The following is a 15,599-nucleotide window of genomic DNA, read 5'->3' on the forward strand; positions in this document are numbered from 1 at the left end:
AATTGTGTTTCCCAGAATTCCCTGAGCTGTCATTATGGGACATGTTGTTATAACAGCTGACGGTCACTCACTGGTGTATACAGCAGCTCTGTAGAGTAACTTAATGTACTTTTGAGAACTACATGCTGTTGGTAGCAAGACCAAAAGCAGACTAAAGCAGGAATAAGGTTCAAGGCATATAAAACCTAAAATAAACATATTATTATCACCATGTTCGTATGTGGTAATTCCCAGAGGTGCTGTTTTAGGACATTGGTTTATATCTGTTGATGGTCAGTCACTGGAGTTTTAATATTCAGTACAGAGAGCCTTAATGTAGTTCTGAAAAAATACCTGCAGTCTGATTTAAAACTAAGACAAGTGCAAGCAGACCAGTACTAATGCAAACATGTTTCTGGGACTGCTAACAGTACAAAACAAAGAATACTAACTCCACTGGATAAGCTGACGATGATAGTTTAACAGGAATGTCCTCTTGCTGTCCACTGTTATCAATTAACAATGACCATAGCAAGACAAATAACATGCTTTTTACATCATTTCTAAATAAGCAATAATTTGTGACAAGAAAGACGAAGAACCCACCCCAGAAGAAGAAGAAGTAGGAATAGAACTAAGGAAAATTAAGTCAAAGAAAGCAACAGTCTTAAATGAAGTCATGGTGGGTATGATCAAGATGTTGGATCACTTAAGGAAGAAATGGCTCCTGAGGGTAATCACTGCAATATGGAGAGAAGGCATATCCAGGATGCTTGGAGAATAAGCATTCCAATGCCAGTGCACTAAAACAAATTGAACATTCACAACTTTGGGCAGTACAGAGGTGTCAATCTCCTGTCACACTGCATGTAATTGTTAGAGAGGGTGATTGATAAATGAATATATAGTGCAGCAGAAAATAAGAAGGGAGATGAACTGCTTAGATTCAGATTAAGTTGCAGTGCAACTATCCCAGATAGCAGATAAAAAGCTGGAGATGAGGAAGGAGTCCAACTGGGCATTCCTGCATTTTGGAGAAAATGTATACATTGCTCCAAAAGAGCTAACTTGTGTAGTCATTCGATGGTTCAAAGTCCATGAAATATTTGTAGAATTAGTGCAGGCTATGCAGAAGGACACAACTGCACAAATAAGGACAGTGTCTGAACTCTGAGAGAAGTTCCCAGTGGGCATGGGTATTCATCGGGGTTCAGCTCAGTGTTCACTGTGGGTCATACTTTTGATAGACTATATTAGCCAACTGGAGGGGAGAGATCAACAAAGCTGCTGTACACAGACAGTGTGGCATCACAGGCATACTCTGAGCAGGAACTTCAGCTAAAGAAAGGGGAATGGGATGCAAAACTGTGGACACACAAGATGAAACTGAGTTCAGGTAAGACAGTTGTAAAGGCAGCAAATAGAGAAATCAGAAGAAGCCCAGAATTGAGATAGAAGGGGAAAAGAAGCTGAACAGTGTAACAGCTTCAAGTATCTGGAAGGGGTGGTTGGGGGGAAGGAAAGTCTGAATCAGAAGATGAAAGCTCCAACTCTCTCTGTGCAGCTAACTGGCACAGTGTCAGAAGTATTGAGTGATAGAAAAAAAATCCAAAGAACCTGAAAGGAAAGTACAAAACAATGGCATAAGCAGTGCTTCTCTATGGTACAGAGATCTGGACAGTGAAGGCAGAACAGCTGGCGAAGCTTGAGATGATAGAAAGAATTGCCTGAGGTGGATAATAGGATGCACACTGTGTGATTGACAAAGAAATGAAGACATCAGAGCAGAAGACAAAGTAGCCTCAGTTGCAGAGAAGCTCAAGGAGAAGACATTAGGATAGTTCAGTCATATGTACAACAATGCAGAACATAATTTGGTGAAGAAGATTTGGGAGAGCAAGGAAAAGGAAAAAGGAGAAGTGAACATCCAGCTAAAAGATACACAGATTGTATGAGAGAAGAAATGCACAAATCAGGCATGACTTTCAAAAAGGTAGAAGAGTGGCACTGAACCAAAAGAGGTAACAACAGCAGAGGTGACACCACAACCTAATGTAGAAAAAATGGGAAAACAGTAGGAAGATGATGATGATGGTGATGATGATAGTACAAGGAATAATTTAGTCTAATTACAAACTAACAAATCTAATATTATAAAAATGGTGTGTACAGTAAAGAAGATGCAAGCTTGTATTGTTTTAAGAAAATATGAACGAGATCATGGATTACCTCTCTCCACAAGACTCGGTCATTAATCCTTCCAGGTGGAGCCAGTACACATTTAATAACAAGCCAAATGGAGAGTGCTGAGATAGTATGTGACAAAGTACTAATTCTGAAAAGTCAAAGTGAGATTAAAAAACACAGTTTTAATCCCTTGGTCAAACCACTGTATAGTAACTATGTCTCAGAAGAGAAACAATAATTTAATCAGGCTAAGAGGTATGCACTATATTCTGAAGATTCTGTAGAGATAATAGGAAATCATGGAAACAGTTCAGGGAAATCTTTGAATTTGGAAATGATGTTTTTTTCAAAGAGGATGCAATAGATGAGACTATCAAGCAGCATTAGATATTTATAGTATATATGTGGATGGCACAGTGGTACAGCGGTTAACATTGTTGCCTCACAGCAAAAGGTTCTCTGGTATGATTCTCTATTGGGGTGCCTTCTGTGCGGAGTCTGCATGTCCTCCCTGTGTTTGCATGGGTTTCCTGTGGGTACTCCAGTTTCCTACCACATTCCAAAGGCATACGTCAGTTTCTCCCCTGGCCTCCACTGAAAATGGGCTCTGTCCCAGTTAGGCTTTCCCAGTAAATAAATAAAATAAAAATAAATTCTTTATACCTATCTGTGTTTATAAATTTTACACCATTGCATGACAGATGCAGTCGACTCGTATATATGAAAAGCATGTACTCTGTATTATCCATTGCTCAAACTTGGGCGTGGACCTTCAAATTTTCCCTACTTGTTTTGGAGGCACTAGGCAAAATTCCATGTGTGTGAATATTAAGATATTATGATTTTCTTTCACTATATGTAGCTTGTGACAAAGAATTGCTCTTCTAAAAATCACTTAATAATTATTTAGGCTCACATTGCATCACTGGGTGCAAATGTTTTTACAGCACAGATTTTTTTTTTTCTTTTGTGTTAACTTGAAGTATGCACAATCAACATATTGCTCCAGTTTATTTCCTTGTATGGCCATTTTGTGATGTATCAAAACTTCAAACATGTCTTTTTCTAGAGATAAGCACAACTAAAATTGAGGACTCAGCTTAATAAATGAAATTAGCACCACAGAATCACAGCAATGACTTCAATTAGATTTTTCAGCACTGATAGCACTAACTAACATGTAATGCATAGGAGAGTTGCACTAATGTACACTGTTCCAATCCATTTATCATTAATCTTAAGGAGGCCTGCCAGTACAACATAGTTGAAGGAAAATTTCCTACCATTTTAATGCTTATCAGAAACAATATAATCCAATACTATGATTTCAAAATATTGTTTTCTGGAATGATTTTTAAATACTGCATACTAGTTTGCCATTGCTATAAAATTAAAATAAATATGTCTAAGTAGAAAGCAAAATACTTCAGCTACAATCAAGAACCCTTCTATTTTTTTTTTCTCATTCAAAAATATGGTGACCAAACTTGCAAAGATAGCCATTTCCATTGGCATAGAATGGTAGAATGGTACTGTCTTGATTATAGCACAAGTGGTGTCCATATCTGATTTGCAGCTTAGGCATCTGCTGGAGCTAGAACAATAAGTATAAATATGTCTCTCCTGGCTGGGAGCAGGGAACATCTATGGCAATGTTTCTCAACTACACCACATGCAACACAAGTTTAATTATCAGCTCAAATATCTAGATAATGACTTATCAGAAACCACTATAGTGAAAGCAGAAAATGATCCTGTTAATTCTATTGTAGTTACAGTGCTGATTACCAAAACATGGCACACATCAGTGGCAGCTCATGCTATTGGACTGTAGGACTGCAGCCCCCCCCCCCCCACCCAGCAGTAAAGAAAAAAACAAAAGAAAAAATAATTAGCGAGTCCTGGAAATCTGTGCATGTGTGCTCAGAAGTGGAATCCAGACTGCTGTTTAACCAGTCCAGATTAGAAAAGAAGGCATCAGTCTACAGATGCCCCAGAAGCCTATGCGGTTAAAACTGCATAGACTGGAAGGGGATTGGACTGAAACATCTGCTGACTATAGCTAGCGTATGTGTGCTCGGACTGCAGGTTGGATTCAATGCTGAGCTACTCAGCATTCCCTGCACCAACAGAGGTGGGACTCTGGAGTTTGTAACTGGATGGAGCTGGGACTTTGCAGTTGGTTTGCATTGCAGCAGGAGTTACAGGATGGAGCTTGAACTTTGAAATGGGGCTTTCAAGTTGAGTTGCAGGATGGAGCTGTGACTTTGAAAAAGGGCTTTCAAACTGAGTTACAGGAGATGAGGAAGGAGCTGGGACTTTGAAACAGGGATTTCAGCAGGACTTACAGGACAGAGTTGGGACTTTGAAACAGGGCTTTCAAGTTGGATGGCATTGCAGCAGGATTTCAGACAGACTCCAGTGTGTGTGTGTGTGTGTGTGTGTGTGTGTGTGTGTGTATATGTGTGTGTGTGTGTGTGTGTGTGTGTGTGTGTGTGTGTGTGTGTGTGTGTGTGTGTGTGTGTGTGTGTGTGTGTGCGCGTGTGTGAGTGTAATGCCCCAGTTAAATATATCTGGTGGCTAGAGAGAATAACTCAGGCTCAAACCTTGTACCTTGAGTGCAGGTAGCACAAGCCTAAATTTCCTACCCACCACCACTTGTGTAAAGTGTTCAAATTTTTGCCTCATATTTTTTTTTCTGTTCTGTTCATCATAAAATCTGTGGTTTTCTGGATTTTGAATTCACTAAATAATGACATAAATTTGAATTTCAGACCTCACATTCTTCAGAAAGTACATGGTAATACAAAATCTTTTATTCTAGCAATTTTCTAAGTTTATAAGGTCAATATTTGAAATGTGTCCCTATTTTTGGGGCTGTATTCCCCTGTTATTGGATTTGTCCAGGTTTTTTGTGCTAAGAGGTTGAGCGCTATCGTGAGAACTGAATTCACTGAATATGTTTGGGTGCTGTATTCCCCCATTATTGGTTTTGTCCAGGTGTTTTGTGCTAAGAGGTTGAGAGCTATCGTAAGAACTGAATTCACTAAATGAAAGCCATTTAAGTTTCAGTCTTCCTGTCTTTCAAGAAACAGCTGATTTTGCATAGTGGTATATTGCTCTGACTGTAGTTCACAGGGTCCTAGGTTCAAGATTTGGCAGTGAAATGCATGGCAGTAGTACAGCATTTTATTCCAGCAACTTTCCAAGATTATACAAGCAATGTTTAAAATGTGTCCCTGCTTTTTGGGGCTTTGTCCCACCTAATTTTGGCTTTTTCCAGATTTCTTGTGGTCATGTGGTGCAAACATGAGAGATACAGTTGAGTGTCGAGTGGATTTTACAAGGAGCTGAGAGCTTCAGGGGAAGCAAAGTTTAGTGCTGCTTATGCTATGTCGGCTTGCATTGTTAATAGCACAACAGGTAGTGTAATTGCTTTTGATGCAGAAGGCTGTGGGTCCTACTCCCACAGTATGTAGATGCATTGCTGATACTGTACTGAGTTGTACTTTTGAAGGGGTGGATGCTGCAGTCCTGAGAATGTCCTCTTTGGCGGAGATACCTAGTAACTATCACCCTGTTATCAGTTTGCCATCCATTCCCTATTGCAATATTACTAGCTTATCGTTTTTCTAATGTAACATAGGCAATGTATTCCTCAAGGGCAACAGGCACTTTATTTGTAGATGAAACAATGAAATATAAAGTTGTTTTCTAGCAGTAACCTCTTCATTAGTTACATATCTCTTTAATGTGGAATTATTTGGATGACTTTTACTTCTGCAGATATTGTGCATATTTACTGATAATGGTGGATTGTAGAAGTTTGAGTAGACTTTTATGATGGAAATGTTCCAAACTGGGCAGTTTTGTCATTATTGGTGCATGCATCTTGTTTCATTGTTTACTGGAAAAATGTTCAAAACAATAAATTTAAAACTTCCTCTAACAATTGTACTGTATTATACAAAAAAATATAATTTAATACAATCTGGAAGGTGTATCAAAGAACACATGTATGTTTCATGTGCAAGGGGTCTGTGATTTAAAAACAGCCCAAACTTAATCTTTATCTGCCACTGGCCAGATGTATTTTCTTTGAATGTGGGTTTCAATGCTATTTCAATTAATGTGAGTTTCAAGGGCAGAGAAGTTTTAATGCTAAATCTATTTTCATTGTGAGACTGCATTGCTTTGTTTAGAAGATGTTTATTAGTGTTTGTGCTGTAAAATGTGAAATAAAACTTTTAAATAAAATCCAAATCATCGTAGAAGTAAAGCAGATTAACATTACAGTGTTTATGGTAAATGGGGTGAAATAGCCATGTAATGTTGTTGTGACATTTGGCTTTTCCAGGTTAGGGGTTGTCACAGCAGAACTCCAGTCCACTAATGATTGGCAGTAGATTTTTATGTGCTGAGTTGCTGGCCCTGATGCACAACCTTTAATGAAGGTATGCCCATTCACGCATGTCTCCACACAGAAGACGCTCTAGCTGAGAATCGAACAGGACAACGTCTTACTGTGAGGCGACAATGCTACCGCAGCACCACAACCTAATGGGACGTTGAAATGGCTGAAGGGGTGGAGGCTCCATTCGACCATGATTTTGTGAGGGGGGGCCTGCAAACTCAAAGACAGCCCCGGCTAAACTATACCTCTCAACTGTTCAGATTTTCACAGAATGAATAGATTTTTGCTTCTTATTTTTGGTTTGTTCCTCATAAAATTTGTGATTTTCTGGCAAGTAATTTAAGAATGAAGTCACTAAATAATGACAGACATTGAGTTTCAGACTTCATACCCTTCAGAAAAATGCATGCTAAAGCAAGACCTGTTATTCTATCAACTGTCTAAGTTTATATAAGAGCAATTTTTAGTACTGTCAATATGTTCCCCCACTATATTTGGCCTTGTCCAGATTTCCTGCATTAAGAGGTTGAGAGGTATGCAAAAATAAATTGCTTTATAGAATTAGGTATATCCAAATCTCTCAACTGACCCCGACTTTGGCTCAGAATGTTGCTTTCCCCTAATAATCTCTCCACAAAATGACAATTTGGGAAGAAAATGTGGAGGGTTTCCAATTAATAAATAATTGTAATGATGAGAGTTATAGATTACTTTTATTTCAGAAACAGCACGTAGATTCTCTTATTTTGTCAGCTGCTCAGCTTAACAGTACTAATATTAAAAAAGTGTCCCTTCTTTGACAGGTTCCCAGCTGTATTGTGTGGCTATTTTATATTTTTGCATCACATTTTTGGTCCATTTTTCATAAACTTGTGTTTTCTGGCAGATTGCTGGCAAATATTTAAAGATTGAAGTAAGAAAATAATGACAGACATTTGAGTTTCAGATTTCCTATCCTTCAGAAAATTCATACTAATGCAAGACCTACTATTCTATTATCTTTCTAAGTTTATAAGAGCAATATTTAAAAAAATGTCCTTATTTTGGGCATTTGTCCCACTTCTACTTATGGCTTTGTCCAGATTTCTTGCTCTGAGGTTGAGAGGTATAACAAATGTGTCAGGGCCATCACCATCAGCCAGAGACATTTCAAATTGTGACATACTTGTTGCACTCCACTCCCCCATGTAGTGACTCTGGATGTGTCCAAGCTAGGCAATACAGTATAAGTGTGCAGAGTATCCCCCCATCCAAGGTAGACACAAGTACTGCAGTGGCTTTTCATCTGTCCTTGATTTTGCAGAATATTCTGGTTTTCTGTCATATTTTTATACTGTTGATTTGTGCTTCTTATTTTTCAGAAAATACATGTTGTTGCAGTGTCTTTTGCTCTGTGTTTAAGTAGCAATGCTTTAATGACCATCAGATAAGCTTGTCTGAGATTGTAAAATGCAAGTAAGATTGAATAAGCATACTGTTAAAGAATTACTGACATTGAAAGCCTTTTTGTTGTTGCCATGCAGAGAATATTTACATAACTAGATAATGTATAAGCCTTAGGTACTGAAATGCATACGAGAGTATTTGTAATAAAGGACAGGAGTATAGTATTTTCAGAAGCTCATTACATTTATTGGAGACTTGCAGTCATCTTTGCAGGCTTTACCCATAAACTAAACAGAATGCCAATCTATCATGTGTGATCCATAACCTGTGTAGTAATCCTTTAAGCAATTTATCTTGAGCTTGTTTCTTGTTTGCTGTTCAGTTTTTACTTTGATCACATTTTCCCCATGAAACAAGCAGCTAATTGTCAGTCAGCAGGTCTTTTTTGGATAAGAAACATTTTTACAAGTGGGGGTATCACAGAGAAAGCAACTTTCAGCATGTTACTTGGTACTTTTATAAAGCTGAACGTAAATTATAATTAGAACTGCAGTGCAAGGAGAAGTGGTTTGAGTTGAGTGCTGTTATTTTTTTATAATTGATTTTGACTGGCATTCCAGTAATATATTTAAAATGTAATTTATTTTTTCATGCCTCACAACCTTTCTGTTTCCATCTAGATATTAAGTAAGCTGTTATGTAGCCAATGTATTGAAATCTTTTTTTTTCTTCTGCACTTAATTTTATCTTGATTGGACTCTCATAATGATGGTTTGGCACCCAGGGCAGCATATTTATTTAATTAACGTTTCTGTGGTTTTGAGAATAGCTCCACCCTTTTCTAGTTGTTCACCTTCCTTCCCGTTGGCCCCACCCATTCAGCTGTGTCATGCAGTCCCCCCTTTGATTTGAAGTCACCAGCTGCCACTGGCACACAATCATATTGTTTCTGTACCACTGAACATTAGACTTTGACGTGTACGGCTTATTTTATTTTCTTAGATTTGGCTATTATCTGATTACATTAAAGAACTATAAGGCCTGAGGGGAACAAAGTGTGCATATAACCCAGATGATAGCACTGAAGTGAGAATGTATAAGACACAGTATTTACATATGATACTTCACTGCAACCATGTGATTCATAAGATAGACATTAAATGAAATTGACATTCCTGGATTTAAAAAAATAGACTTCAGTTTTTTTCCTTCTGATTATACTACGTTTCTTGACTTTACAAAGAACATAGAAATATCCTTATCTATTTCTTGGTTATTTCCACTATAAGCGTATTTATTTAAATGTGATGGCAAGGATTACAAAAACATCTGTTTTGGAACCTGAGGCTGAAACTGTAGATCTAAAAGGGGGTCTGTAATAATTTCTTATGTATTTTTGATATACCAAAAATAAAAAAAAGTATAGTGGGAGATTTTACATTTAAAAAAATAAAAAAAAAACTTTAAACAAGTGCATTCTGCAAAAGGAAATCATTCAACATATACTCAGTTTTACTGAGCAGAACCATTGACAAAGTTTATTTATCTGAAGCCGAAAAATGCACGTAAAGTTATTCAACATGTTTTGATTGATACCTGGCATCTTCTGTCTCAATTAGTGAATGTTAGGTTTGATAGTCGCATGTTATTAATTAGTACTGATATTTCCAACTTGCTTTCTGTAATACCATCAGCATTTGGGATGGAATACTTTATGGATACTGTTACATACTTATCTAACATCAATAATATTGATTTAAAGTTAATAGATGATTTTATGTGCAGTGTTTTTGGCAATAATTATTTTTATTTTGAGGGAGAATTTTAACATCAGCTATCTGGTGTCACAATGGGTGCCATTTGTGCACTGATTTATGCAAATTTAGTTTTGGTCTGTTGGGAACTTAGCTATGCATTCAACTCTGGTTTTAAGGAATTCATCAAACATTATTATAGATATCTGGATGATTTATTTATTATATGGACTGGTGATGTATTGAAATTGGTGGAATTTATTGATTTTTTTTAAATTCTACTACATCTTTTTTGAAAGTCACATATTTGTCTCTGATTATGAAATGAATTATTTAGATGAGATTATATACAAAGATTGTGATGACAAGAGCTTTTGTTCAGAGGGTTACAGAAAACTCTAATGTTCAAATGCATCATATATTCATTACATAAGTAATCATGCTGGTTAGCTGAAGATTAATATAGTTAAGGGTCAATTGATATGAATACAAAAACTTGTAAGTAATGATCAAGAATTTTCAGATGAGTTACAACTGGTCACTAATATGTTTCTTGATAGATGTTACCCACCCTTGATTTGTTAAGGCTTTTGGCTGATGAGATAATTGTCAGAAGGGAAGTTGATTTTAAACCTCTATTGAAAGGTAATAGTTACAAGAGACAGAAATAGACAAAGATAAACAAGATTTTCATTGAGAAATGGTGTTACCCAGTATAAACAACACACACTCAAAATGTGTACATGATACAACAGAAAAACACTGGTTGAATATTTTACTGTATGATGATAAAACAAAGAGATTATAGCCTTTAGGTAAAGTCAAGTGCCATTATGTTTACTGAAAAAAATCTCCATTCATTAGCTTTAACTTTAATAAAAAAAATAAAACAAAACATAAACAGCCAAAGTAATTGTTGTTTCAGCAGTGACAATTTAGATTCTAACATCATAAATCAGTACAAAATAAAAACTAAAAAGTGAAACCTAAGAACATCTTTCATTTGCAGACATGAAAGATTGTGGGTGGGACTCAATGTGGTAGTGTTCTCCGTAACTGTCTTGCAGCACAATATAATATAAAAAGGTAAAAGTAAAAATGACATGTTTATTATCTTTTCAAGATTTAAAAATTCTAAGGTCAATTCAAAATTATGTTGTACTTATATCATAATACATTCATACTGAAAGGTAAGCAGTAAATTGTAATCTTGTTTGTATATTTTATTTAACATTTGTTTACTGGACAGTCCGACTTGGAACAACCCAATTTTCAGCAGAGGCCTGGGGAGAAATGCTCCAGACACATCTTTGTAATGTGGGAGGAAACCCACACAAACACAGAGAGGATATGCAGACTCCACACAGAAGGCACCCTAGCTGAGAATTGAACCAGAGAACCTCTTGCTGTGAGGTGACAGCACTAACTGCCACGACACTGCACCATCCATATCTAATGTATATCAGTGAAAATTTTCAAAGAAAGGACGGACAGTATTTCACTTATTTGGATCATCATTAAATCTGACAACTTTTCCCTTGACTTAGAGAGCCAAAGAAAATTAAATTCACTTTCCAACTCAAGCATTTAATGTTGAGAACTTTCTGATATTTAATATGCTCTCCTCTAATGTCACACACAATGCAACACTCATACTCCACAATTATCTTATACCGGTATTTCTAAAATGGCACACTGTGCCTCCCAAGAAAGGCCTCTGTCTTTTCCAGAGGGATGAAGTTTGGGTTGGTCCAAACATATTTGAAAATGCTGTGTACGTAAGAGCTATTTTTTGTTACTATTAGGTGTAATCCAGCCAAAATCCAGAAAGACTCTAATCAATGATCACATTTATCAGAATACTACACTAGAGTGAAATTACTTCACTGAACGTCTGTGTGTGTGTGTGTGTGTGTGTGTGTGTGTGTGTGTGTGTGTGTGTGTGTGTGTGTGAGTATGTGTGTGTGTGTGTGTGTGTGTGTGTGTGTCTGTGTGTCTGTGTGTGTGTGTGTGTGTGTGTGTGTGTGTGTGTGTGTGTGTGTGTGTGTGTGTGTGTACGCGTGTGTGCATGCGTGTGTGAGACAGATAAGTGTGTGTATGTATGTGTCTACTAAGTGCATGCATGAGTGTGACAAGTATGAGTTGGTATGTTTGATAAGTGTAGGTGTACATCTGATAAGTGGATGCATGTGTGCATGTGTGTCTGTCTGTCTGTGAATTTGTTCTTGGTCATATGCACACATGATGAGGGTAGTCATTTCATGGGAAGACTCATTTTATATTTAAGAAAGGGTTAAGCAATTTTATATGGCTTGAGCTAGGCTCATAACAAAACAGTCCAAGAACCTAAACCCTTGGCCATAATATCTCAGAGGATCAGACAGCTGAAATGTATGAATCTCACTATATCAACATCTTAAAAACTAAAATTGGATAAATTGCATAGGGCCCTGCAAAGTGAATACAGACTGTTAATTTTATATTTATATATCAGTTCATAACAGGCATTTGTATCATATTCATAAAAAAAGGATTCTCCATATATTTTTATCTCTCAAATGTTGTTTGTTCTCTGTATTTGATCTTAGCTTAAACCTACTAATGGACTCTGTACAAGATTATCTTACCTACAATTTAAACACTGTACTGTAACTCATTTTACTATTTGTATATATTGTATGCTTTGTCACTGCCGATGCTTGGAGCTTTTCTCTCCGGGCCTCGAATGAAAATGGACATATATCCAGTTAGACTAGCCCAATCAACAAATGTAAAAATAAAAAATAAATAAATAAAATATTGTGATGCAGTCCATAGAAAATGGTTGCCAGAATGCCACAATATCACTTAGTTAATTCGCTGACTTGGATGCATTGAAATGTACCACACAGTGAAACACTTGCTACTACAGTTTTACGAATTGATTGACAGTTCCTTTTTAAATTGATGCCTGCTTCAATTCAGTGTTACAACATTTGCATTCTAGTAAATGTTGCCAGTAAAAGGTGGCCAGCACTCAGAATATACAGTACTCTTAATGGCACAACTGAACATTCAGCTAACCTCTGTTTGCTGCCAGAATAATTATTTAAGGTTTACTGTAAGAGTAATGGTTTTAAGTGTCAGTACAGCAATTACAAGGTTGCTAAAGTTAATGCATAGTGTAGCCAACTCTGTCATAGAGAGAAAGGAAGTAAAATGGAGACTATGATTCTGATGATCCAAGTTTAGTAGCCGCTTAGGTGCTGGAAGAGGCTTGCACCAGCTCACCCATCCTTAGGGACAAGAGCGGAGGTTATGATTTGGAGATTACCAACATTTAAGCAAAGACTTGCATGGCACTGAAGTGGCCAGTATGGAGGATGCAAGCTGGACAATAGCAAGGCAGTGAAAGCAGCCCTTGTAGTTTATTGGTAGAAGCATTTACACGCATGGAGAGAGCATGGCATGCCCCATGGTAATGAGGGTGCTCAAGTCAACCACTATAAATAGATTTAGGTCCCTGACAGAAATGCCATCTTTTCCAGAATGTGAGCCACAGCACAAAGTACATCCATGGTTTCCTGAATGATAGTCTTTGGTTGGATATTAACCGTGTACCCAAATATAATAGTAGAGGCTTGATGGTTGGCAGGAATGGAGTCAGAAACAATAAATAAATTGTTATATGGTTTCAGAGCTGACTGGCAAACAGGAAATGTCTCATCAGTTTATACTGAAATACTTACAAAAGATGACAAAAAGTATAATATTCATTGCTATGTAATGCACACAGTGCTGTTCAGGACAGTGAATATACAACTGTTCCATTATCCTACACTTAATTTCTGAAAAACCTTCAAAGTGCAATACTGCAGCTCACTCAGCACAGGATATTGTTCTTTTAAGATGTCCTACAAGTGCATTGAACCTACAGTCTGACATTACTGTCACGCTCCAGTATATCCCACTTCATGCACTTGTACTGCTTGTAGGTACCACTGGGTTATAGCAGTATTTGCACTATCATTAACTGTGGTGGAGTTTGTTACAAGACTGAATACATATACTATGATCAGTAGATGTCAGTTTCATTTCCTCATTTTAATGATCTGTCCTTCTGAAATGCATTACACCTTGTGACAGCATTCAGCCTATCTGAACGTTACAATTTATTCTCCCAAATGACTACACACACCTCCCAGATTAGTCTGCTCAGTACACATAAACAGTGCTCAGCTTGCCACACACATTCATAAAAATTCATTTGTTTTATGAAACTGTAATTTCTATGTAAAGATGCACTTTCACAAAAGTTTGAAGCAAGAAGGTGTATGCTAACCTAGCAACATCTGCAGGACTTCAGCCACTGCAATTGCTCAGGGCACTGATATAACATTGCATTTATTTGCATCTGTGAAAACACATTACTTTGCAGTACTACATGTGCTGTGAATATCCACTAATGACAGCAGTTATAAGACATGTTATTTCATGCACTGCTCCATTTCCATGTTGTATACAATGGATACACATTTTAAGAAACCACTATGCCATAACAGTCACACCCTGCATTAGCTACTTATATACTTTCCTTAAATACAGACTTGATGTACTACAATGTGGTATATCCACATATCAGCAATTCTCTGAGGGTTCTGGTTTCAGAATAATGAACAGACATTAACATATTTACCGTGGTGCTACGGTAGCGTTGTTGCCTCACAGTAAGACGCTGTCAGGTTCGATTCTCAGCTAGAGCATCTTCTGCGTGGAGACATGTGTGAATGGGTGTACCTTCATTGAAGGTTGTGTGTCAGGCCTGGCAAGCCGGTACGTAAAAATCAACTGCCAATCATTAGCGGACCGGAATTCCGCTGTGGCGACCCCTAACCGGGAAAAGCCAAAAGACACAAACAAACCATAGAATGATTCATTAAAAGGTATTATTCAGTTTAATTACTCTGTTGACAACTGTAATTCATATTATACAAAAAAACTACTTAACATTCCAAAACAAGCACGCTGCCTGGACTCAGCAATAACCACGTCTATTTCCTTACCCAGATAAAAAAGTCCCACTGAAAACCAAAAGCATAGTGAAACCCAATCATGATCGAAGCACACCATCTATGGTAAATCCTGCATTACCCATACCCGAATGTCAGTTATTGCTTAAGTATGTATACCTTAAAACTAATAATTATCACTCAAAAGTAGAAAATGTATTTTATTTCAGTATTTATTTACTTTCAAGCTAAAAGAGTAAAGACATCACTTATCCACTGTACAGAAGTAAGCCATAAAGTTAAGCTGTATTTCTGAAACTCATTTTTAAATACAACTTACTTTCACTGCAGCATTATGATATACACAAAAGTTGGGGACACTTTGTTATGCTGCTTTGTCACCAGAAGAAAGAAACTAAATGCATCCACTGCAGTTTCACTCAATGTGCAATCTATAGAAAATGCAGTAGGGGTGATGATTACAGCCAGTAATGCATCATACATACCAATGCAATAGTTTTCAGCAAAGACTTGAAAACATCTCAGACAAACATCATTTTAAAAATTCTGTGAATGCCTTAAGACTTCTTTGTTAAATAGTAAAAGATGTAGGTCTCTGAATTGCTGATTGGTGATGAAATGCCATGTTTGAATCATGGCCGTGCACTATACCACTGCTGTTACTTCTTCTGTGTCTACAAGGCACATATAGGTACATATGCCATTCCTCAGTTTCCATTTATTCTCTGGTACCTACTGCACATGTTCTCTACCACAATATAATAGCAATGAGTAGTAACATAGCACATGAGGAACAATGCAGCCTTATCAGTGTTAACAAGTTTGTTAAAAAAACAAAAACACGTAGACCATTTAAATACATCCTGAAAG

The 15,599-nt window shown here is 37.0% G+C and overlaps 1 protein-coding gene across 1 annotated transcript in view; it reads right to left on the reverse strand.

The window, feature by feature from the left end:
• The window catches only part of GRID2 (glutamate ionotropic receptor delta type subunit 2), a 4,699,489-nt gene that overhangs the window by 615,094 nt on the left and 4,068,796 nt on the right, over positions 1–15,599 (reverse strand). The gene's annotated exons all lie outside the window — the stretch shown is intronic.

Source organism: Protopterus annectens, chromosome 2.part0 (genome assembly GCF_019279795.1).
Source record: "Protopterus annectens isolate FY-2018-M chromosome 2.part0, PAN1.0, whole genome shotgun sequence".
NCBI lineage: Eukaryota > Metazoa > Chordata > Ceratodontiformes > Protopteridae > Protopterus > Protopterus annectens.